Consider the following 24,508-nt stretch of genomic DNA (forward strand, 5'->3'; position numbering starts at 1 on the left):
CACTGGTACGTCCATGTCCATGCAGTATGCACAGCACATACACAACACGCACAGTCGTCCAAAGTCCATTCTGACCAACACTCTGCACGCTGTGATTGGCCGTTGATGGCTGTTGATAATTCCATATTCATGATGTTCTTGACTAGACTTCAATGCAGTACAATAGAATCGTCCAAGTACGTCGAAAGACAACATGGCGGATATTTCCGTTTGTTACTAAATTCGGGGTAAAAAACACTTTTTGTACACTTAAAAATACAATTTTTTCAACAGTTTGAAAGTGATTTTGGTGCATATGACTCTTGTGCATATTTTTACCGGTTGAATTACGTTCAAATGTTCTGTTAAAGTGCATTTAAAAATTGTTGTCATGAGTTGTCGTGAGGGGTCGTGAGTTGTAGGTATTTAGTGCGACCGTGCTAAATCACTAATTCTATGGGTGATGAAAATTCCGAACTTTCAAGAACATTTGGACCCCCGGAAGTTTACCGTCCGGCCCGAATGTGCCGTGGTTTAGTCAACAACATAGTAGGCTGCATGTCGGTGAAAGTGCAGTGCCATTTTCTTATGATTTTGGATCTGAACATTTTTAATAAGGGTTTGTTTAGTTAGGTCAATAATTTTCAATGGACTTTTGCCTCTTAAAAATTAACCGAGCGTGATTTGCCGAAACACACTGGACGAATAATTTTCCCGAGGGCTCCGTTTTGTGCGTAAAACGGACGGCACGCACACGCCACAAGATCGTTTGTTGTGCACACTCCTTCAAGTTCCAGTGCAATTTTATTTTAACGATAATCATATTCCAATAATATTTGCAATGTTTTTAGCCTACTACTATAGTACTACCTAGTGTAGTAGTATACTAATAACTTTATAACAGAATCAAGCTTTTTATGGGACTATGGACTGATAACATAAAAATGAGGCCTACCACAGTGTGAAAATCGAACTTTTTCAACTGGGTGCCGAGTTTGTATTTGTACAAATGCCGAGTTTGCAAGGTGCCGAAGTGACCGGTACCCGTTTACCCCTCAGAGAGTGTGTAAACCACGATAAACCGTGCATGCCGTTATTGGTGTTGACTGTCTGTAGGCCTATATTATTAAATTTTTAGAAATCACTCAAAATTATTTTCTTTTCAGCACAAATCAAGTTAGTCTAATTTCACCAATTTCGAACCAACAAAAATCGACCCACCTTTTCAGCGAATACAATTGTCAGGCTTCAAACAATTCCACGTTCAGTAGATTCACAGGCAGCCATGTTTTTCTTTAATATTTATTGGTAGACGGTATTTTTTCTACTCTCTTCTTCAACAATCGGCAACCCACAGAAACTGTAAAGAGTTGATGATCTGCACTCAGTTAGCTTATGAGTGAGAGTCGAGTGTGGACTACTAGACCCCTCAAAAGCACACGTACGTCCGTGCCGGGTAAAAGCTATCACGACAAACACGAAACAACAACGAACGTTTACTATGTGTACATGCATGTGCTTGTGTGGTACATGCATGTAGTCGTGTGTTCATATGAGGTTGTACATGTATCCATGAACATGTACATCCGTGTACATGTACTGTACGAAGTGCCAGCTGCGCGGAGACTACGGGTAATGTAGGGTGTACAAAACATAAGACAGTTCACACCCAAGCGATGTTGCGGCTCGTACATCCGCGCACTAAAAGTAGCTCCTTTGATAGTTCGGCTTGAAAAGAACGGGCCGCTGCATATTGGCTAGACTTGATTCAAGTCCCGTTCTCGCACCGTCTAGATAGTAAACAAGCCGTACTATTTATGGGCGTCAATAGAGGGACAGGGGGGGGGGGGGGGTCAAGCTTTTGAAGGATGGGGCATGCTACAATATAAAATGTGTTTTTGACCACTGAAGCACACTAAACCCTTTGTCCCGCCAACAGCACAATCCTGGGGGCAATTTTGAAAGGTGGGACATGTTCGACCCCTCAAAATTGACCTGAGATTGCACACCATACAGCATCTAGAATGCAAAATTTTCCCGGGACCTTATGTGGGCCCGGACCTCATGCCTGAAAGATTCACACTCGAATGCTCCATCATTGACAGATTTGCGGCACCTCCCCTCGTAAAAGAGTGGGACAGACGTGCCTTTCCCCCTTTTTTAAAGGGTGGGGGAACATAATATCAAATGTCCCTTTATGTCTTTGACCCTACTCAAGTATATTGCACCGTGTGTAAAAAGACCAAACCCTGTGTCTCGTAATTATGGGCATCAATCTATACTATTAAAAATGGGGGCGGGAACACGTACCTCACTTTTTGAAGGGTTGGGGTGGGGGGGGGACACTATCAAAAGTCCCTCAATGTTTTTGACCATTTTTTATCACGAGGCTCAAGGATACACTTATGGAAAAAACTAACATAGTGCCACTTCCGTCATGAGGGCTGTGGTGTGGTGAATGATTCCGGGAATATGCAAATGAGAGTTACTTTATGAAAAATAATGAACAAACTTAATTTTGTGTACAAATACACAAACATGTACAGTATTGCAAATTTCTCAAACTTAGTTTTAATGCAAATGTATGTTAACCTCGACTTCTCCTCATTAATTTTCTCAAATAATTCACTTTGAAAATATTGACTAACCCTTTTAGACTTGAGGTAATACATGCAGGCAAACCCCCAGCTATGTCCCGGGAATCGGCTAACCGGCCCACTTGGGAGTAGGTTAAGCAAAAGTTAACACCATCGTTATGCTAGGAGTCCACTGGGCCACCGTCAGTTGGTGCCAGTTCGCGCCAATTGGCGCGAAGTGGCTCGCTGTGGCATGTGTCGCCAAGTGGAATAAACTGGGTGCCATATTATGGTGTACGCCAAATGCCACCCGGCTTGCTCCAAAATGTTGCGCCAGTTCGCGCCATTACACGGCCATTTGATTCCAAAATTCAGCCTGTTTGCGCCATTCGCGCCAATAGACGGCTACTTTGCTCCACTTGGTGATTAGTTTGTGCCAAAGGTCGCCAAATTGGTTTGAACTTGCCGCCGCTTGGCGCTACTTGCCGACTATATAAATACCTGCCATCGGCTACCTGGTTCAGATCCTCCTCAGCTGCATCTTCGTTGAAAATTGGGTGAAATCTTGTAGAAATTGTGAAGGAAAAACTGCGTGGAGGTGTTGTCGAGTCGAATCTTGAAAGTTGTGTGAGAAAGTCCTGCGATGCCGCCCTGCTTTTATAGGCGGCAAGTGGCGCCGAATGGCGGGCAACCAGGTGGCATTTGGCGCGGAGTAGTCACCAATCGGGTGCCATTCGGCGTGCTTTGGCGGGCTATCCGCGCCTCTGTTGGAATTATTTGGCGCATAGTGGCGCAAACAAGGTGCCACTTGGCGCCAAGTGGCGCCATGTGGCGCGAAATCTCATTGGCGCAATATTCCAGTGGATTACAATAGGCGGATTGTTTGCGCCAAAGGGCGATTTGTTCGCGCCATTTGGTTCCAATTGGCGGACACTTGGCGCTGATTGCTCGATGTAAGTGGCGCGACGAAAATTTCAAAAATTTTGAAATGTTCTTGCCGCCACATTCAAATTTGGTGCCGTTACGGGCCACAACGAGCCAGTTGGGAGGCAGTTTGAGCCAATACACGTCACTATAGGCACCTTATTGGCGACACTAGGCGACACAGTAAATTGCATTGGTGCAAACTGGCACCAACTGGCGCTGGCCCAGTGGACTCCTAGCATGACCCACTGAATACTTCCCCGTGAGCCTTATGTAGGGGTATAATATTTTGGACCTCCTTAACGCTATACGTTTTTAAAATCGGCGTTGAAAGTTGAAAGTTTTACGACCGTTCGCCATCAAAAGCTAAAACTTCATTTGTACTTCATACCCAAAACTTATCCACACACTCAATATAAATTTATGATGCTTGGTTTTTTTAAGTTAAATTAAAAAACATCTTCCAAAAAGGCAATTTTCTGCTCGGTACTCATTGTTGTTTTTCTGCCGCATCGCACTTGTTTGGACTCATGCTCAACGCTTTATTTTTTGGTCACCAAGCGCTGTACACGCGGGCACCAGTCTACTCGCTTGCCGAACTGCCGAGCCACAACCGAGTTGGACCAAGGAGGAAGAAAATCTCTGTAAATTGAGTGTGTTGGATAAGTTTTGGTTGTACATAGGAAACTTCAGTTATCGATGGCTAACTGTCGTAAAACTTTCATCTATCAACGATGATTTGAAAAACGTATAAGACCCATATAAGGCTCACGGGGGAGCCTTAAAGAAGTACCCACTGAAGTGCTCATTTTCCACACAAAAATAGCATCAAAAGTATGAAACACACATTAAATTGGAGACAGTGAAACTTTCCAAGAATTCTCCATACTCCAGGTTACAATGCCTTGGAATTGGCCAGTGTATAGTGTGTTGAAATGGCAGGACTCGAAATTAACACTGGACCAAATGCCTGAGGCCAGTGATTTAAGCCTCATTGGACCAGTAAACTCACAACTGGACAAGGGCAAGACCAGTGATGCTGTTATGGTGTTACATGCACCCCTGCTCCCATGCACAGAGCACAGAGCATACAAGAGCATAATATTATTAGCAATCATAACTGCACAACTTCTGAGCAAACTTTTCTGAGTGGGTTATTAATAAGGGATTCATAAATACAGTTTCCCTATTCTTATTGGTGGAGAGCGCGTCACGTGGGTGTGTATAAACCTTTGTTTATGACCAGTTAAAAGTGTGGAAACCAGTACCAGGGCGTGACACGCGAGCTTGCACAAGACAGTTTCTACATTCATATTGGTCGAGAGCAACGGCCGAAACAGTTGAAAACCTCTTCACCACACATTGATTCCCTTAATCAATGTGTGGTGAAGAGGTTTTCAACTACTGGTTTAATCCCAACGAGGCCTGGGGTGGATTTCACAAAGGTAGTCCTAACTTCGGACTAGTCCTAGGCAATGCTAAGAGATATGGCCAGTCCTAAGTTAGGATGAGTTAATACTGGTCCTAACTTAGGACCAGTCCCATCTCTTAGCATTGTCTAGGACTAGTCCCAAGTTAGGACTACCTTTGTGAAATCCACCCCTGGTTCTTGATAATTTTATGATTTCTTTCAACACACCACCCCCAGCTATGAAATGGTAAAGCCCTCCGCCGCCCTCGGGTAAACAACTCCTTATAAGGGAATGCTGTGCGCGTCGTGCGTATCACGTGATGTGGCACAACTGTTTCAGCCGTTGCTCTCGACCAATACGCCTCTCTTAATATTTATGCATGAGGTACGTCACAATGCTAACTCAAAACGAGGCGATTGGCGCAGCCACTGCAAGTGATGGGAAACGTGCGCCCATAGCCTCATTTTGGGTAGGTAAGAACAGGTGCAAGCTCGCGTGTCACGAACATGTTTCAACACTTTTTACTGATCATGTCATAAACAAAGGTTTAAATACACCCACGTGACGCGCTCTCCACAAATAGGAATAGCGAAACTGTCTGAGGTATTGATTTAGCATAAAAAATTTATAGAGACTGTCAACCATTAATTCATGACCACCAGTTACTCTATTATATAGCTTGCTTTACCCTGTCCAACTTGCCTCGATCCTGTGCCCCCATATTACCAAAACAAATAACAAGACAAGGCCTAGTAATAATACTTTGCATGGCAGAGCAGACTCGAAAAACCTTTACAAAATGGTTATTTCCATGGAATGAATTAAGTTCCCGCACCCGAAGATTACCTTGCGGGGACCCTGCAACACGTCCGTGGTGTTCAAAAAAAGTTGAAGCAAGCCTGTATCCCGAATGGTCGGCACAAAGAGTGTTTTCCAGACGTCAATTTCAGCCGTTTTGGAGAAAAATGCACATATAACCCTAAATAAATAACTTGATCTGCACATACTACGCACAAACGGAGAGACCTATAGCCTACCCAAGGTCTACAAGTTCATGTGTTTTTTGTGTCAGTGGCATTAGTCTGTGCGACCAAGCGGCGACAGAGCCATTCCTCACCTTAAAGGCAGTGGACATTATTGGTAATTACTCAAAATAATTATTAGCATAAAACTTTACTTAGTTACGAGTAATGGGGAAAGGTTGATGGTATAAAACATTGTGAGAAACGGCTCCCTCTGAAGTGACATAGTTTTCGAGAAAGAAGTAATTTTCCACGTAATTGATTTCAAGAATCAGATTTAGAATTTGAGGTCTCGAAATCAAGCATCTGAAAGCACACAATTTTGTGTGACAAGGGTGTGTAGTGACTGCTCCTTTAAAGCGATCAACCAATCAACACAGACCAGAGAAAAGTGACTGGTACCCTGCAAGCTACAGGGAGTGTTTATATAGTTTTTTCGCTGGTTTGTAACATGTGTGTTATGACCATTGATCTCCATTATACTGACTGGATAGGACATCGCGTCCAAACGCAGGCCGCACGCGGGTGAAGACCGTTCGTCACACAAAATGCGTTGTACACTTTTAAACGGAGTTGCTGCAAGCAGAGAGAAGTTTTCGTCCTTTTAATTGTCATGTTGGGATTAATACAATTGGAATCGGATCAAACAAGCTAAGCTGATGGTAAAGTCGTGCGCGGCTGTCAATCACCGGAGGAGGGAAAACTGAGTCGGCAAAGGGATTGTCTTTCCATAAGTAAGTAGGCCTTTGCATTTTTTAAAGCGATTCATATTATTATTATTATATCTAACATTACAAATATTAGGCAGGAAATTTAAACTATCTTTCATAAAAATAATTATTATAGGCCAAGTATTTGTTATTTTTACCGAGCAATACTATTTTTGTTTTCGCTCCGTTACAGATGGTTTTCTGAAATCGACGAGGACGGGAAGCCCGGATTTCAACAGATGTTCGTTATAGCATCAATAATTATAAAAGGTTCGGGAAAGCGAGAAGTATGCGAATTATGTAGCATTTAAGACGGTACAGACGATACAAGTTCGTTGAGAGGATCAGTCATCTCGGAAATATCCGACTTCGTTATTTGTGACCAAAATAAAATTATTTATTTCTGGCGGAACAGTAAAACGGTTATGGAAGTTTTGCTGTTGGGATTGTTTTTCAATTAAAATGATGAATAGAAGCTTAACAATAAAAAGTTTAAATTTGTTAATGGAGGCAACTCTCAATTATCACATTGTGTTTTGTTTTTATCTTTCTTGTTCTTTTCCCTCGATTTTAGCGAGTAGTTCTCACTCTAGTCTTAGTTTGCATCGGCCTACTCGATTTTTTTTATTGAAGGAGCGACTCTTGTTTTGTCTTTATATGGTTTATTGCCATTTTCCAATGGTGTCGAGAAAGATACATTTAACTATCTCCTCCCACATGACCCCCGTACAGCAAGGTTCTACCTTCTACCTATACACAAACCCAATAACCCGGGAGACCTATTGTATCTGGGAATGGTAGCCCCACAGAGCGCATTTCTGAGTTTGTCGATAGCTTCCTCAAACCCTTAGTCTGCCGTATTCCTTCCTTCATCAAGGATACCAAAGACTTTCTCCACAAACTAGATGAGGTCAAGCACCAAATACCTGACTCTGCTATTTTGGTTACTTTTGATGTTTCATCACTGTATACTAACATACCCCATCATGAAGGCATGAGTGCATCTGTCTCTGCCCTCAATGCTAGTAATCAGTCCCGCCCCTCAGTGAGTCATATTAAGGAACTCATGAGCCACATTCTAATGAAGAATAATTTCACATTTTCTGACAGGCATTTTCTACAGGTACAGGGTACTGCCATGGGTACCAAAATGGCACCCTCATATGCTAACCTATTCATGTCTCAGTTGGAGGACAGACTCCTGTCCTCCGCCCCCAACCGACCACTAGTTTGGTGGAGATTTATTGATGATATTTTCTCCATCTGGTGTGGTGACCAAGACAGCTTGGATGAGTTTATTGACCATATCAACTCATTTCACCCCACCATAAAGTTCACTACCGAACAATCTCTCACCAGTGTGAACTTTCTAGATGTGACAATAACCAAGTCTACTAATGGCCTTGTCACAGATGTTTACAGTAAACCCACCGACACCCACCAGTACCTTCTCTCCAATAGCTGTCACCCTAGTCACTGTAAGAAGGCAATTGCTTACAGTCAGGCCTTACGTATCAGGCGTATCTGTTCCACAGATACCCTGTACAAGAGACGCTCATCAGAGCTAAGGAAACACCTTGTATCTAGGGGACACAGCGAACGTAGGGTCCAACTTGCTATCAACAGGGCTCTCAACGTACCTCGTCATACTCTGTTGACTAACACGGGAGCTAAAAAAGCTCCTACCAATAGAGTTGCTTTGGTCACCACCTTCCACCCCAAACTACCCAAACTTCCCTCAATTCTCAATTATAACATGCCTATACTTCACTCCTCCAGCAGGTTACACTCAGCATCCCTGAGGTTCCCATGGTTGCATTCCGCCGCCCTAAGAACCTTGGTGACATACTAGTCAGGGCCAAACTTCCCCAGGTACAGTCCAAACACAACCCCCGACAGATATACTGGGCTGTCACAAATGTACCCGTTCCAAATGCAAAACGTGTCTGCACATTAAGCCCCCACTTAAGGTGAAGAGTCATACCACTGGCTCTTCATACAACATATCAATACCGACTCTGAATGCAGCACGTCTAATGTAGTCTATGTCATATCATAAAGAGATGTGGGCTACAATATGTGGGAGAGACTAAGACCAAACTTAGTCTTCGCTTTGCGAATCATGTCTCTTCCATAAAGACTAAGAAACCGTACCCAGTCTCTATCCACTTCAACAGCCCCAATCATAGTGTCATTGATGTTGAACTTCTGGTGATTGAAGCTTGCAATGGTGATGACACACACCGCAAGAATAGAGAATCACACTGGATTCACCAACTCAAGACAGTCAAACCCTTTGGACTAAACATAAACACTGGTGTTAAACAACTTCTCATTACCCTCCACTTCACTTCTGCCTAAGAACTTATATGTTGTATACATTCTGTACGTAAAGTATAAATTAATCTTGTTTAAAGTTGTTTTTATAAATTCATCACTGTAACTATCTGATGTAAGTAACCCCCCTTTTTTCCCCAAAGGTCCCTCATATATACCTATTTTTAAAGTCATCATACCTTTGATCTTGCTATTCTTATTAATTGACCATTGTTAGTTGCATCATGATGCAACTTGCTCTCTAATCCTACCCTTTCATGTCTCCCTGCATTGTTGTCGAACAATACATTTACCACTTTTATGGTCCAGTAACCCATCCTTTCATTCTAAACATCCTTTGTCCTCGCCACTTCACTCCTATTGGTTCATAGCCACCAATATTGTTTCTGAAATAGAAACTTTGATTGGCTGTTATTTTCCCGCTTCTTTCTAGATCCTTTCCTTAATCCCTTTCCCTCTCTCTTTTTCTATAAATGGATATGTATTTGTTTGTACTTGTTTTATGCCTCTGAAGAAGGTCCGGATTGGATCGAAAGCTAAGGCCATCTACCCTATTCATTATTATATATTATATATACTAGCGGGATGCCGCGCTTCGCGCGGCACCCCGCTAGATGAGGAGGATTCTAGTATACAAATGTTGTAAAAGGTAACGTGGGGGCAAGGAAGGTATACTTACAGGTAATAATCATTTCGTAGGATTGGATTAGAATTGTATTTATAATCGGTATGGAAATTTGTCATTAATGTTGTATTTTGATAAAATTGTTGAGCGTGCACAACTTAGTTGTGAAACGTCGCGACGCGTCGCCTCCCCTCACCTTCTCTCTTGCGTTCTCCAACTCAAGGAATTGGTGTTCGTTTCTGGAATTGAGCTTTAATATTGGGGATGGGTATACTTGGCATGATATGTAGGGTAATTCGTAATATTTTAGTGTTGATCGAGCGGGCCAACGCATTATCCGTAATGTGGATTATGTTTCGCCTCATTTACGCATAGTTTTAATTCAATCGGCTTTTGTCATTGTGTCAATTTTATCCACTGCACTGAGTATTTCCCAGCTAAGATTACTGTAAGGGTAATAATGCTTAGTCAACTAAAAATATAGCACGTACACTGCACCAATGACACACTTATTTTATTGTGTTGAGCACATTTGGTATAATTCAGTTCCACGGATTTGAGTGGTCTAAGTCTGGTCTCCCCCCTCAACAATAATCACCGCTGCTAATAGCACAGGAGAAATCCGACTAAAAAGGCTTGTATGAAAGTGGTACCCTCTTTTAAAACAAACTCATAATCACAGCCACTAATAGCCGCGGAGGTTATCTGACTGAAAAGGAAGCTTCGAAGAAGTTCTGGTATACAGCAGATAAAAAAAACCGCGCCAGTTGGTATGGACTTTAACGACAAAGTCATTTTCTGCAAGTTGTATTGAAAATAAATATATTTAATTATTGGTTGCTATAGCTGTTGAATGATTTTTGCTTTGTTTCCTATGACGTGTACACGATTTTAGAATCTAAGGCCCCATTCATCGTGATTTATTGAGCGTACGTCCAACGACGCATACAAAGTTGTCTGAGCACCAAATAAAGCGAGTTTTCGAAAACTGCTGTGCAACATCTAATCTACTGTTTTTTTACCACCGCTTTTGGGAGTAACAGAGCGTCGGCCTCATTAATTTTTAGTTTATTGTCATATCAATTAATTCTCATGTAAACTTTCTGGTCAACATCCGCCGGGGCGCGCGCCCCGCGTGACGAAGTCCCCTGATGAAACATCCAATTTTATATGTTATCATATCTCTGGAACCCTATATACAAACTAAAATAATAGAAACGGTAATTGTATGGGTCTTTAATAACTACTCCTACATTCTCTCACTTAATTCACTTTCAGAAAACATTTGCCTAGTTATTTTGAGGGTTTGTATGACAGCTACCCCTTACATCCTCTCACTTAATTCACTTTCAGAAAACATTTGCCAGTTTGGTTAATTTTGTATAGAGAAATTCGTAAAAAGTACCCGATTCAGCGCTCTTTCGATAACAAAACCCGACGGCCGATTGCTTAACCCTCTAGTCCCTGCACCGCCCGAGTTTGCTGAAAACTAATACTTCAAGATTCTTGCAGTTAATTACTGGAATCGTAGTTCAAATTTTAAAAGATAGCCACAGCTTAATTTTTATGCACAATTTGAACCTTGATATTTGTATAAAAGTACAAGTTCGCATGAGAACAATACATGTCTCTCGTTAAACGGCTACGGTAATTTTTATGGCGAATATTTGTTTGTAAGGATAAAATGGACACAATAGCTTTTCAAGGCTTTTATCTGACTCAATGATTATACTGATGAAATGCGAAGGCGTGAGTTTTCGACAATATTATCATGAATGATGAATAAATACAGTTTCCTTTGTGTTTACTAATGAGCGTCTTGTTGGGGTAAGAGCTAAATTATTTCACCATTATTAGCTTCAAATAGCTTAATAATGACTATCGAGGATTCTTTTGATGTTCCCTTTTTTCTACAAACACAAGCTAGCAAGGTTTCCTCCGACCACTACAGTATATCGATAGGCGGCTAGGCGGTCCAGTGGCTAAATGGTTAATACAAAAAGGATTTGGCAAAATCTACATCCTGAGTCCTGACCAGGCTGCGTTTTAACAATTTTGTTGCTTCAGAACTTTGAATGGAATGTTCGTTTACAGCTTCAAAACAGCCGTTGATGTTTCACAAAGTTCGTAACTATGAAAGCATACTATTCTTAAACGGTGATTTCATGTACTCTTTTGTAGGTTTAACTGGCAAAACCTATACAATGTATATGAAAAGAATCAGTAATGCATTTACTTTCTTTTTGAAAATGTTTCAACTTTTGCGTGTATACGTTCTGTGTGTGGGGGATGACATATGGACTGTACCACTAATGGTGCAGAGTTAAATGGAACAAATAAAGTTTCACAACAATGGGTTGCTGTTTGATGCGTTTAAAAAATGCTGGAAAGTTTGGTAGGCCTACATGAGTGACTTAATTGTAATAAACACATATGTAACAGATGCATGTATTAAAGCCTAATGTTTTTTATTTAACACGCGAAATTAAACCCCCTTGTACAAAATGGTATAATACACAAGGCCATGTACCCCTCTGCGAAACATCAATGAGTCACTCCGGAATGTTAATGGGAGTCCGAGGTTGCCACCCATACCTAAAGAGGTGGCTCTGTGTGCAGCCTACAGCTCCCCCCCCACCCCCCCTTAGACCAACAGGTGGCCCATATCAAAACCAGACAACCACACATGTAAGGAGATATCGCTCGTGACTCCAGCCAATCAGACAACTCGTAAGAGGGAGTTCGGTTCAGGGTTTTGTAGACTTGCAACCCGACGTCTGTAACGATACAACCATGTTGGATTCCACAAGGATGCCATGCCACTGGACCTTCTAATTTTCAATCCAAGATGGCGCGGGTTACGCTTTTAATAGTATAGATATATATATATATCAAATAATAAACCACAAGGGAAACTGACTGGGTACATTTCTAAATGATTTAGGATTGAACAAAGAAAAATTGACTAGAGTGGGATTTGAACCAACGACCTCCGGTTTAACGTGCCGGCGCTCTACCAACTGAGCTATCTAGCCCTATGTTGGTGCGAAAGATAAATTTTGAAAGTAACAAAAAAAATGCGTACAGCGCCCCACCCAGTTACTGGCTCTAATGTAAGTATAATGTCACCCACATCAGTAGTCCTAAGTCATTACTCGTTAATATGGCCATGTAAAAAATGGTTGATGTTTTTTCTATTATAAGCTTTGAATTAACAAGTGGTCCAAAATAGGATGTAAACATTAAAAATAGTATAGTCTTGTGCCCTAGACCCAGTGACTGGGGCGCTAGATACCTTTTCTTTCGAAATTTTGACATTATCGGTCATAAGGACGCTAGATTCTTTTCTTTTTTAATTTGACATTATCGGTCATCTAGATGACCGATAATGTCAAAATTTCGAAAAAAAGAAACTAGCGCCCAAGTCACTGGGTCTACTTGTGCACAGTCTTTAAGTCAAGGTAGAGCGTGCCGTGACACAACCTTATTGACATCGTGTTGAAGACTGCGCTCTGTCTAATCTTGTGCTACTCTCACACTTGGCCGAATATTCTTGAGAATATGGATATTTGAAATTCGCGGTGAATTCGCCCAAACTTTGCGAATTGAAAATGAATATTGTCACGTTCGCCCTCGGTCACCCCTCGACCTGTCCGTACCAATATGTTACGAATTTTTAGGAATGCTTAACAATGTTAGCCAATGATTGCTAATGCCTTACAAAAGCTTGCGAAAGTTGCCAACGCATACGCACGCTTTACCAACGTTACCAATGGCCACCGATGCTTACGACAATCTACGGCGAATGACTGTCTTCGGAACATTCGCTGAAATTAAAAAGCGCTTCCCAATGCTGTTTCACACTATTGCGAATAATATTAGAGCGAATGTGTTTATACGAATGAAAATATTTCACAATCGCTCATACTTCGCAACATTTGCCGTGTCTTCGTAAGCGTTCGTAACAAATTCGGAGCGGTTACCAGTCACGCCCCATCTGCTTACGAAGATCGGTCAATTTACAAACCGGTTTGTTGCAGCGAATGTTGCGAAGACCGTCATTCGCCTCGACATCCGTAGGAATTGGTAAGCCATTGTTAACGTCTGTAAATCATGCGTAAGCGTTGGCAACGTTCGTTAAGGCACCTGTCAGGCGTTTGTAACCTTCGCGGGTCCCCTTTCTTACAAATGTGGTGTTGCTGTTTGTCAAACGAACAAGTGCCCAGAGCGAGATTCGCCCCGGTATTTATAGCAATCGCGGCCGCGTAATCCATTGTTCGGAAATTAGTCAGAAAATGACAAGACATTGGCAACGATGGTAAGACATTCGAAACATTCCTACGTGCATTATTAACGTTTATAAGCCCTATCGTAAGCATTCGCAAGCATTCGTAACATACGCTAGCAATCGCTTCATTTGTTTGAAACTGTTGGTAAGCTCAGTCGCGACGTGCGCAACTTCCGTTGCCTGTTTGTAAGGCATTGGCTAGCATTGTCAAGCGTTGGTAAGCATTCGTCGTATATTGTTAAGGAGAGGTCGAGGGACGACCGAGGGGTGACCAAGATGAAAATATTCACCATCCAGTCGCAATTGTTTGGCGAATTCACCGCAAATGTAAACATTTTTATTCGCAAGAATTTATTCATAATCGCAAGAATATTTGCCACATTTTGATTGAGTGATCTTCGAAAAGATGTGGAAAATGACTAGTGAACGTTCCGAAATTGTTACAAACGCATAGGAAACACGGCGAATGTTGCGATTGCGAAGTTTGAGCGGTTGTCAAATATAAAGCCCATTCGCTAGCTTACTTTCCCTAGTGTGAGAGGAGCATTAATAAAGCATAATTCAAAGAGGTACGACAGTTCCTCGTATAAATACACTACATGGTACTGAGATATAATTATAAATATAACTATCAAATACAAACAAAGGTTTGAAATTACCCATGTCTAATAATTTAATAAACAAAGTCATTACCGGTACAATTTTGGGTCGTGGATGGAAACAATTAAAACGCTCGATCCCATGAGTGGGAAATTAATTTGCCATTCATAAATACCTCAGACAGTGTCGCTATTCCTATTGGTGGAGAGCGCGTCACGTGGGTGTGTATATAAACCTTTGTTTATGACCGGTAAAAAGTGTTAATTCATGGGCGTGACACGGGACCTTGCACCTGTTCTTATAAGACAGTTTCTTCATTCCTATTGGTCGAGAGCAACGGCTGAATGGACCCTTCCCATGAATTATGCTAATTACATTCACGCATGCGTACAGACCCTGTTGGTTGGCAAACGCCATAGAGTTGTACACTAAGCAGACGCGCAATCGCGTCTGCGTCACGCACCCATTAGCCGTGTACAAAACAGCGCGATGTTCCCTCATTTTGCCAACCAAAACGTTAGTGCGCACGCGATTTTTGTAATTTAAATATTTCATGGGAAGGGTCTATAGACTGTGCAAGTCTCGCGCACATTTGAACTTCCGGGACCAGTGTGGTCCCAACCTTATGGAGTTTTACGTTGGGGAGATTTTGTTTCGTCCATTACTTTAGTTTAATATAGTTTATGACCATAAAAATGACATATGTTGTTAAAAATGTAATACTAATTAACAACATATATAAAAGTAAAAATAAAGTAAACATAATAACGAAGAAAAACCGATATTTAAACTTGACCTCAGGTCAGGTTATTTGTAAAAAATTAAGAATTTGTGCCCATCTCTGATCACGAAACTTACGCAGACGCTTGTTTTGGCCGCGCGGGGTGGAAAGCCTTTTCATTGGTCGCTTAGGCGTCGGCTTCCTCTTTAAAATGTGTCACGCGTTTATCTAACGCCCTTGCGGACCATCGTGCGTCCGCGTATAAACCAGCTTTCAGTAGTTTCACATTCGGGCGTAGATTTACAAATGGGGTTTCAAAACATTTAAGATCAAACAAACATCCTTGTCCCACAGTTTTACTTTTGTCTATATATAGACTTTAACCGATAATTGTGTATTATCCCGGACAAATAATGAAAGACTCATGACACAAAGTATTTGTTGTTCGCTGTCTAGCACGGACAGGGTCAAAATTTATTTCTCTCAATTTTACTCTTTCGTTCAACAGAAAACATTTCAACAATGAAAGGAGTCAGCCAACTCAAAAGGTTAAAACAAAAGTGGACAAAATGCCACTACACACAATTCTTTACCTCCAGTGATAATACTTGAGGAACTTCCTGATGTCTACCAGGAATCCAAGAATTATTCAATTCAAATAAGTTCGCCGCGGACTTACAATACACATTGCCTCCCAATAAACGGGTTTGGAAGTGTCTACTCCAAAGCACTGACTCCACCACACAGTGTCTATTACCGGTGAAGCCAAAGGGACCTGGCAATAAAAACAAGCATGCACATGAGATGTAATGGCTGACACCTTAATTCTTGTCTCTTGTTATAAGTACACATGTATACATAATACATCACCTGCTCCGAGCGTCTGCCGAAGCATTTCTCATAGGAGTCTACCTGAAAGAAACTATGAATTCAAGCTAATTATTTATATTTTATCATAATTTAAATCAGTTTTTACAAACCACAACATTCCCCACATATCATTTAATCACAGGTTAGCATTGTAACTATTTTGCAGAGAACAACCTTAATCCAGATTTTAATGTATCATGGTCGAGGGTGATATTATCAATTGCTGATATAAATGTGTCTTTATTGTGGGAGAGGTGGGTGGGGAGAAAAATTATTTTGACCCTCTCTATCCGTTGCCGAGACAGAGAGTGAACTGCAACAATGCTTACCGAAGCGTTATCGACCTACACGCCGGTTGTGATTGGTCCTTCAAATTGATCGAACCTTTAAAACACGCATCATGATTAGTCCAGACCGTGCGTCTCCAAAACAAGGAGACAATGAGGCCTAGCGGACCGGATCACTATTTGCCGTGGATAAATGAGTTTTTCTTCGATGCTCGAAATAAAACTTTATTAGTTTAAAAAGCTAAAACTAATTTAAACAAGCTCAAATGGGTATTTTTGTTGTTCAGATTCGGCATTAAGAAAAAATTAAAGCAAAGATTTGATTCATAAAAAAATTAAGTTCTTCAGTTGTCGTGTTTTCTCGCTCCGGTGCGCGCGAGACTTGCACAGTCTATTAACAGGGGTGCGTTCCACTCGTGCAAACGACTCGCAACTGTTCGCGCAAACGGTTTTTTTCTTTTGAACGATTGGTGCGTATACGCGATGTCAACATGGCGGCGCCCTGAAATGAAGATGGCGCGCACCATACGAAATTTTTTTTAAAACTTTGTTTTTGCTGCAATAGTCCTCTTTTTGACATCATTACGTCAACTTATTAACTTTGTTATTCCAAATCTGCATTATCGTCCACCAAAAATACACTGTAATTATGTTTGTGACAAAGAAATAATACCGCATAACACCTCCGAAGTATGTTCGCCTAAAGTTGCCAACGTTCGCCAACGGTGGCAGCGAACAACTCGTTCCACTTGAAATTGTTGGCGAACGTGCGCAACTGCTGGCAACGTTTGCGCGAGTGGAACGCACCCCTGTTGTGCCACATCACGCGATACGCGCGACGCGCACAGCATTCCCTTATAAGGAGTTGTTTACCCGAGGGCGGCGGCGGGCTTTACCATTTTCATAGCTGGAGGGGTGTTGTGTTGAAAGAAATTCTTATTCTTATTCTTATTCTTTATTTGGTCATTAAACAATTACAACAAATCATGTAACAGTTATGATTTTTGCATTTATTTAATTTTTTGACCTAAAAGTGATAATGTTTTTGACCGAAAAGGTATGTATGAATGGGAATCAAAGTGTGTTAAATCGGTTTTCAACTCGTGGTTTAAACCCGCCGAGGCCTGGTTCTTTATAATTTACCTCGACCTCGTCTCGGTAAAATTATCAAGAACCAGGCCTCGTTGGGATTAAACCACTAGTTGAAAACCTCACCCCCACACACACATTGATTCCCTTATTCATAAATACCTCAGACAGTTTCGCTATTCCTATTGGTGGAGAGCGCGTCATGTGGGTGTGTATAAACCTTTGTTTATGACCGGTAAAAAGTGTTAATTCGTGGGCGTGACACGCGACCTTGCACCTGTTCTTATTATAAGACAGTTTCTTCATTCCTATTGGTCGAAAGCGGCTGAAACAGTTGTGCCACATCACGCGATACGCGCGAAGGAGTTGTTTACCCGAGGGCGGCGGAGGGCTTTACCAGTTCACAGCTGGAGGGGTGTTGTGTTGAAAGAAATCATTTAACAATTAATTTTTGCATTTATTTTACTACTTGACCGAAAAGGTATTTCTGAATGAGAATCAAAGTGTGTTGAATCGGTTTTCAACTAGTGGTTTAAACCCGCCGAGGCCTGGTTCTTAATAATTTACCTCGACTTCGTCTCGGTAAAATTATCAAGAACCAGGCCTCGTTGGGATTAAACCACTAGTTGAAAACCCTTAAAGCCATTATACACTTTCGGTAAACAGTATTGTCCAAGTCCCACACTTCGTGTATCACAACTAATGTATAAAATAACAAACCTGTGAAAATTTAGGTTCAATCGGTCATCGGAGTCGGGAGAAAATAACGGAAAACCCATTCTTGTTTCCGCGCGTTTCGCCGTGTCATGACATGTGTTTAAAATAAATTCGTAATTCTCGCTAACGAGAATTTATATTGTTTGAATGTTTTCTCAAAAAGTAAAGCATTTCATGGAACAATATTTCAAGAGAAGTCTTTCACCATTACCTTCTGTAAACCCTGTAAATTATTTGTAAATCTGTGATTTTTTTTTCTGTACCGAAAGTGTATAATGGCTTTAATCATCCACCAAAATTCATAATGTTTGTTTGTAAGTGCAGGCCCTATGTACTTGATTAAAATTGAGACTTTGAATATGATGTTCAAACCACATGATTTACATTATGTCTGTACATTGCAGTTACCGACAATTTTTTTAATTTATTATACGCTGTTGTTTTTAACAGGTAAGAATGGAGGCAAAGCAAGGGACGTATCATCAAGATATCAACAAGAAATCAAACTTGAGAAGACATTGCTCAGGGACTCATCACACGCTTTAGACGCGCCAATTCTGCATCGCTGAAGGTGCTCTACGCTTACAACAACGGTTGTACATGTAGTTATAGGTCAAGTATTGTGTGCGATCAGAGCATACTGATCGAGACGTCGAGTTAATCCAACGGTTCTTTTCAGAACCACCCCAACTCATTTAGAGATTGTTATTACATGGCGTTACCGCAAACTCTTCTATATCTTATTTCCACCATGCAAAGTTTCAAATCCTACTTATTGTGTGCTTATTTTCGTGCTTATAGCGTGTGTACATTTATCATTGGGTCTACGGTGAAGAAGAAAAAGTACAACAGTAAATTGCCGCAATATCAGCTTTTCACCAGGGTCCCATTCCACAGCCATTAAAACCAGGAAATTATCAGAATAATTGATCTTCATTGGACAACAACATGCTGACCCTCGATCGTACAACCCCAAATGAACAGATGCGATACATAATCGCTTGACAATCAAGTGGTTACAGTAGGATAGTCCGAAGGTTCGATGGTCCGAAGGTTAGTTAGTCCGAAGGTTAGTTAGTCCGAAGGTTAGTTAGTCCGAAGGTTAGTTAGTCCGAAGGTTCGTTAGTCCGAAGGTTAGTTAGTCCGAAGGTTAGTTAGTCCGAAGGTTAGTTAGTCCGAAGGTTCGTTAGTCCGAAGGTTCGTTAGTCCGAAGGTTCGTTAGTCGAAAGGTTAGTTAGTCCGACGGTTCGTTAGTCCGAAGGTTCGTTTGCCAAATGGTTCGTTAGTCAGTTGAAGGTTCGATAGTCCAAATTGATAAGGTCCGATAGTCCGGATTGAAAGTAAGGTTCGATCGTCGATTAGGACTATCGGACCTTATCGTCGATTCGGACTACCAAACCTTCGGACCGGTGAACCTTCGGATCAATGAACCTTCGGACTTATGAATCTTCGGACTATCACATCAAATGTTCGGGTTAACAAACCCTATTTCATTTTCGGACTAGTGAAACCCTTGTTATGGATGAGACATTTGTGCGTTCGGACTATCGAACCTTCGGACTATATTGAACCTTCGGACTAACGTACCCTTGGACTATCAAGTGACGTGACGACTTGTGAAGTTTACTACATGTACTTGATTATTTTTGTAGTAGTCACGAGTAGTTTAACCGAGTAGTAGAATAACGGTAGTCACGTCTGGAGATCAATAGTCGCAACTTCGACACTAGTTACATTTTTTTATTTGAATGTACCATGGCAATATTTAAATTCATCAACAATGACGTCTTCATTGACCTTAATATGCAAAGCTGCAAGTGTGTGTTTTTTATGAGCAATTTTGTTGCTTAAACAATCCATGAAGTGATCTTATTTTCACTCTATGATGTTTTTTGTTTCAGGAATGGTGGGCCTCATGGCTTCAATCCCTCCTCCAAGACTGGAGTAATGATGGTATGGTAATCAGACTTGGCAGTCACATGTCAAGTATGGAGTGTTCATCAATGCTCTAGCTGGCAACAAACATGACATGCACCAACCATAGAGTAAGGACAGAGACGCACCAACTCATGCAAGCCATCGCAAAGAGCACAAGGACTTCGCGCTGTCTTTCCTCGAGTGACACATGGTGTCCAGGTAAACCGATGTCATTTCTTTGTGATCTTGGGGTTGACATTGTTTTATTACACAGGGGGACGTGACTCAAACCAAAAACCTACAAATTTACTGCGGCTTTTTTGGCAGTGCATCAGCCTTAGCTACATCATCGGTGTGATGCCTGCAAAAAGCTTTTATTTCGGGAAGTCCCCATGATGGGGTTTTCGCTTAAATGGCTCTGCTACCTCCCTGCTCTGCCGTTAGCAAAAAAAATCATCGCTTTCGGAAGCAGGGAATTCTGTGCTTAGTGCTCCACGTCAGCACTGGCAGCCCGTTATTTCAACTGCTTACCGCAAGGGCAAATAATCGAAGCTTGGAAGCAAGGAATTCTTTGTTTCTGTCAAGCGTTTTACGGGTTAGCAAGGGATTTTGTACTCAACTTTAGTATTCTAAGCTTACACAGCTAGCGCAGAAATTTGGCGCTTGTCGCTCTACTTACCGTGAGCAAAGTATTTAACGCTTGCGAAAAAGAAAATTCTTCGCTTACGTCAAGCGTATCTGGATCTGGATATTATACTCGGATAAAAACGGATACCCGCATCGCATCAGAGTAAAAACACCATCAGGGGGACTCATGGGGACTTCCCGGAATAACAGCTTTTTGCAGGCATATCACACTAACGATTGAGCCAAGGTTGATGCACAGCCAAAAGAGCCGCAGTCAACTGTGAATTACAATTTGAAATCTCGTGTTTTTTTGCAAAGTTCAGAGAATTGCTATATGGCTATATGCGGCGTTCGTTCGCGTACGTAGTGTAGGCTACACATTGTGTATTATTAGGCCATTGCAGCATATAATTGCAGCCCTAATTAATACGTGTATAATGTTACCATAGAGCAATATTTACAGTGCATACAAAATGCTCTATGGTACCATCACACACACTTCGTGGTTGTGTATAAAGGCAATAGCTGAATTCCCACTGATGAATAGTTCAGCGTCAAGTGCGTGGCAGCCAATGGGAGCGTGTATGCAAACCTATTGGCCTTTACCATCCTGGAATTTTTTTTTTCGCTGCCCGGGGAATAAACTTTTTAATTTTCGAGCCACCCCGAAAAGCCGAACTATCGTGATTACTTCTTGCGGATACCCCAACCGAGTGTGCTGGTGGAAATTTGAACCCCGTCACTATTATATTTTGGCGGTTATCGACAATTTTTGGTCAAATTATGACGTCACTTTTGCACCAAAAAGTTGTAATTCCAAAGGTTTTACGAATTTTGCATGACTCCACACAAGAAAGTTGTTCAGGATGCTCAACTTGGTCGATTTGCACCGTCAAAACGCGATTTCCAGAGTTGACTATTAAACAAAACAAGATGACCGCTCTTCGCTTTTCCCTGCCCGCTGAATACACTTTTTAATTTTCGAGCCACCCCGAAAAGCCGAATTAGCGTGATTACTTCTTGCGCATAACCCACCCGAGTGTGCTGGTGGAAATTTGAACTCCGTCACCGTTATATTTTGGCGGTAATCTACGATTTTTAGTCAATTTATGACGTCACTTTTGCACAAAAAAATTGTTATTCACAAGGTTTTGCGAATTTTGCATGACTCCACACAGGAAAGTTGTTCAGGATGCTCAACTTGGTCGATTTGTACCGTCAAAACGCGATATCCAGAATTGACTATTAGAAAAACAAGATGGCCGCTCTTCCCTTTTCACTGCCCAGTGAATAAACTTTTTAATTTTAGAGCCACCCCGAAAAGCCGAATTAGCGTGAATACTTCTTGCGTATACCCCCGAGAGTGTGCTGGTGCAAATTTTAACTCCGTCACTGTTATATTTTGGCGGTAATCGACGATTTTTGGTCAAACTAAGACGTCACTTTTGCACCAAAAAGTTGTAATTCCCAAGGTTTTGCGAATTTTGCATGACTCCACAAAGGAAAGTTGTTCAGGATGCTCAACTTGGTCAATTTGCACCGTCAAAACGCGATTTCCAGAGTTGACTATTACAATAAATAGATGGCCGTTCTTCCCTTTTCACTACCTGGGGAATAAACTTTTTAATTTTCGAGCCACCCCGAAAAGCCGAATTAGCGTGAATAATTTTTGCGGATACCCCACCCGAGTGTGCTGGTGCAAATTTGAACTCCTTCACTATTTTAATTTGGCGGTAATCGACGATTTTTGGTCAAATTCTGCACCAAAACGTTGTATTGCCCAAGTTTTTGCAAATTTTGCATGATTTCACACAGGAAAGTTGTTCAGGATGCCCAACTTGTTCGATTAGTACCGTCAAAACGCGATTTCAAGAGTTGACTATTTAACAAAACAAGATGACCGCTCTTCCCTTTTCCCTGCCCGGGGAATGCACTTTTTAATTTTCGAGCCACCCCGAAAAGCCGAATAAGCGTGATTACTTCTTGCGCATACCCCACCCGAGTGTGCTGGTGGAAATTTGAACTCCGTCACTGTTATATTTTATATATTGGCGGTAATCGACAATTTTTGGTCTAATTGTGACGTCACTTCTGCACCAAAAAATTGTTATTTCCAAGGTTTTGCAAATTTTGCATGACTCCACACAGGAAAGTTGTTCAGGATGCTCAACTTGTTCGATTTGCACCGTCAAAACGCGATTTCCAGAGTTGACTATAAGAAAAACAAGATTGTCGCTCTTCCCTTTTCCCTGCCCGGGGAATAAACTTTTTAATTTTCGAGCTACCCCGAAAAGCCGAATTAGCGTGATTACTTCTTGCAGATACCCCAAACGAGTGTGCTGGTGCAAATTTGAACCCCGTCACTGTTATATTTTGGCGGTTATCTACGATTTTTAGTCAATTTATGACGTCTCTTTTGCACTAAAAAATTGTAATTCCCAAGGTTTTGCGAATTTTGCATGACTCCACACAGGAAAGTTGTTCAGGATGCTCAATTTGGTCGATTTGTACCGTCAAAACGCGATTTCCGGAGTTGACTATAAGTAAAACAAGATGGCCGCTCTTCCCTTTTCCCTGCCCGGGGAATATACGTTTTAATTTTCGAGCCACCCCGTAATTCTTGCGGATACCCCAGCCGTGTGTGCCGGTGCAAATTTGAACTCCTTCACTGTTTTACATTGGCGGTATTCGACGATTTTGGGTCAAATTATGACGTCACTTTTGCACCAAAAAGTTGTAATTCCCATGGTTATGCGATATTTGCATGACTCCACAAAGGAAAGTTGTTCAGGATGCTCAACTTTGTCGATTTGCATCGTCAAAACGCGATTTCCAGAGTTGACTATTAGAAAAAACAAGATGGCCGCTCTTCCCTTTTTCCCAGTCCGGGGAATAAACTTTTTAATTTTCGAGCCACCCCGAAAAGCCGAATTAGAGTGATTACTTCTTGCAGATACCCCAAACGAGCGTGCTGGTGCAAATTTAACCCGTCACTGTTATATTTTGGCGGTAATCGACGATTTTGGGTCAAATTATGACGTCACTTTTGCACCAAAAAGTTGTAATTCCCATGGTTATGCGATATTTGCATGACTCCACAAAGGAAAGTTGTTCAGGATGCTCAACTTTGTCGATTTGCATCGTCAAAACGCGATTTCCAGAGTTGACTATTAGAAAAAACAAGATGGCCGCTCTTCCCTTTTTCCCAGCCCGGGGAATAAACTTTTTAATTTTCGAGCCACCCCGAAAAGCCGAATTAGAGTGATTACTTCTTGCAGATACCCCAAACGAGCGTGCTGGTGCAAATTTAACCCGTCACTGTTATATTTTGGCGGTAATCGACGATTTTTGGTCAAATTATGACGTCACTTTTGCACCAAAAAGTTGTAATTCCCATGGTTATGCGATATTTGCATGACTCCACAAAGGAAAGTTGTTCAGGATGCTCAACTTTGTCGATTTGCATCGTCAAAACGCGATTTCCAGAGTTGACTATTAGAAAAAACAAGATGGCCGCTCTTCCCTTTTTCCCAGCCCGGGGAATAAACTTTTTAATTTTCGAGCCACCCCGAAAAGCCGAATTAGAGTGATTACTTCTTGCAGATACCCCAAACGAGCGTGCTGGTGCAAATTAAACCCGTCACTGTTATATTTTGGCGGTAATCGACGATTTTTGGTCAAACTATGAGGTCACTTTTGCACCAAAAAGTTGTAATTCCCAATGTTTTGCGGAATTTGCATGACTCCACACAGGAAAGTTGTTCAGGATGCTCAACTTTGTCGATTTGCATCGTCAAAACGCGATTT

General features: G+C 41.5%; 1 protein-coding gene across 1 annotated transcript in view; it reads right to left on the reverse strand.

Moving 5' to 3' along the window:
• LOC139945792 (lysine-specific demethylase 4A-like) overlaps window positions 1-1,647 on the reverse strand; it is a 73,455-nt gene extending 71,808 nt beyond the window's left edge. The window contains exon 1 of the mRNA XM_071943218.1: window positions 1,201-1,647. The gene's annotated coding sequence lies outside the window, so the exon portion shown is untranslated. The remainder of the gene's footprint in view (window positions 1-1,200) is intronic.
• Between the last annotated feature and the right edge of the window lie 22,861 nt (window positions 1,648-24,508).

Source organism: Asterias amurensis, chromosome 13 (assembly GCF_032118995.1).
Source record: "Asterias amurensis chromosome 13, ASM3211899v1".
Taxonomy (NCBI): domain Eukaryota; kingdom Metazoa; phylum Echinodermata; class Asteroidea; order Forcipulatida; family Asteriidae; genus Asterias; species Asterias amurensis.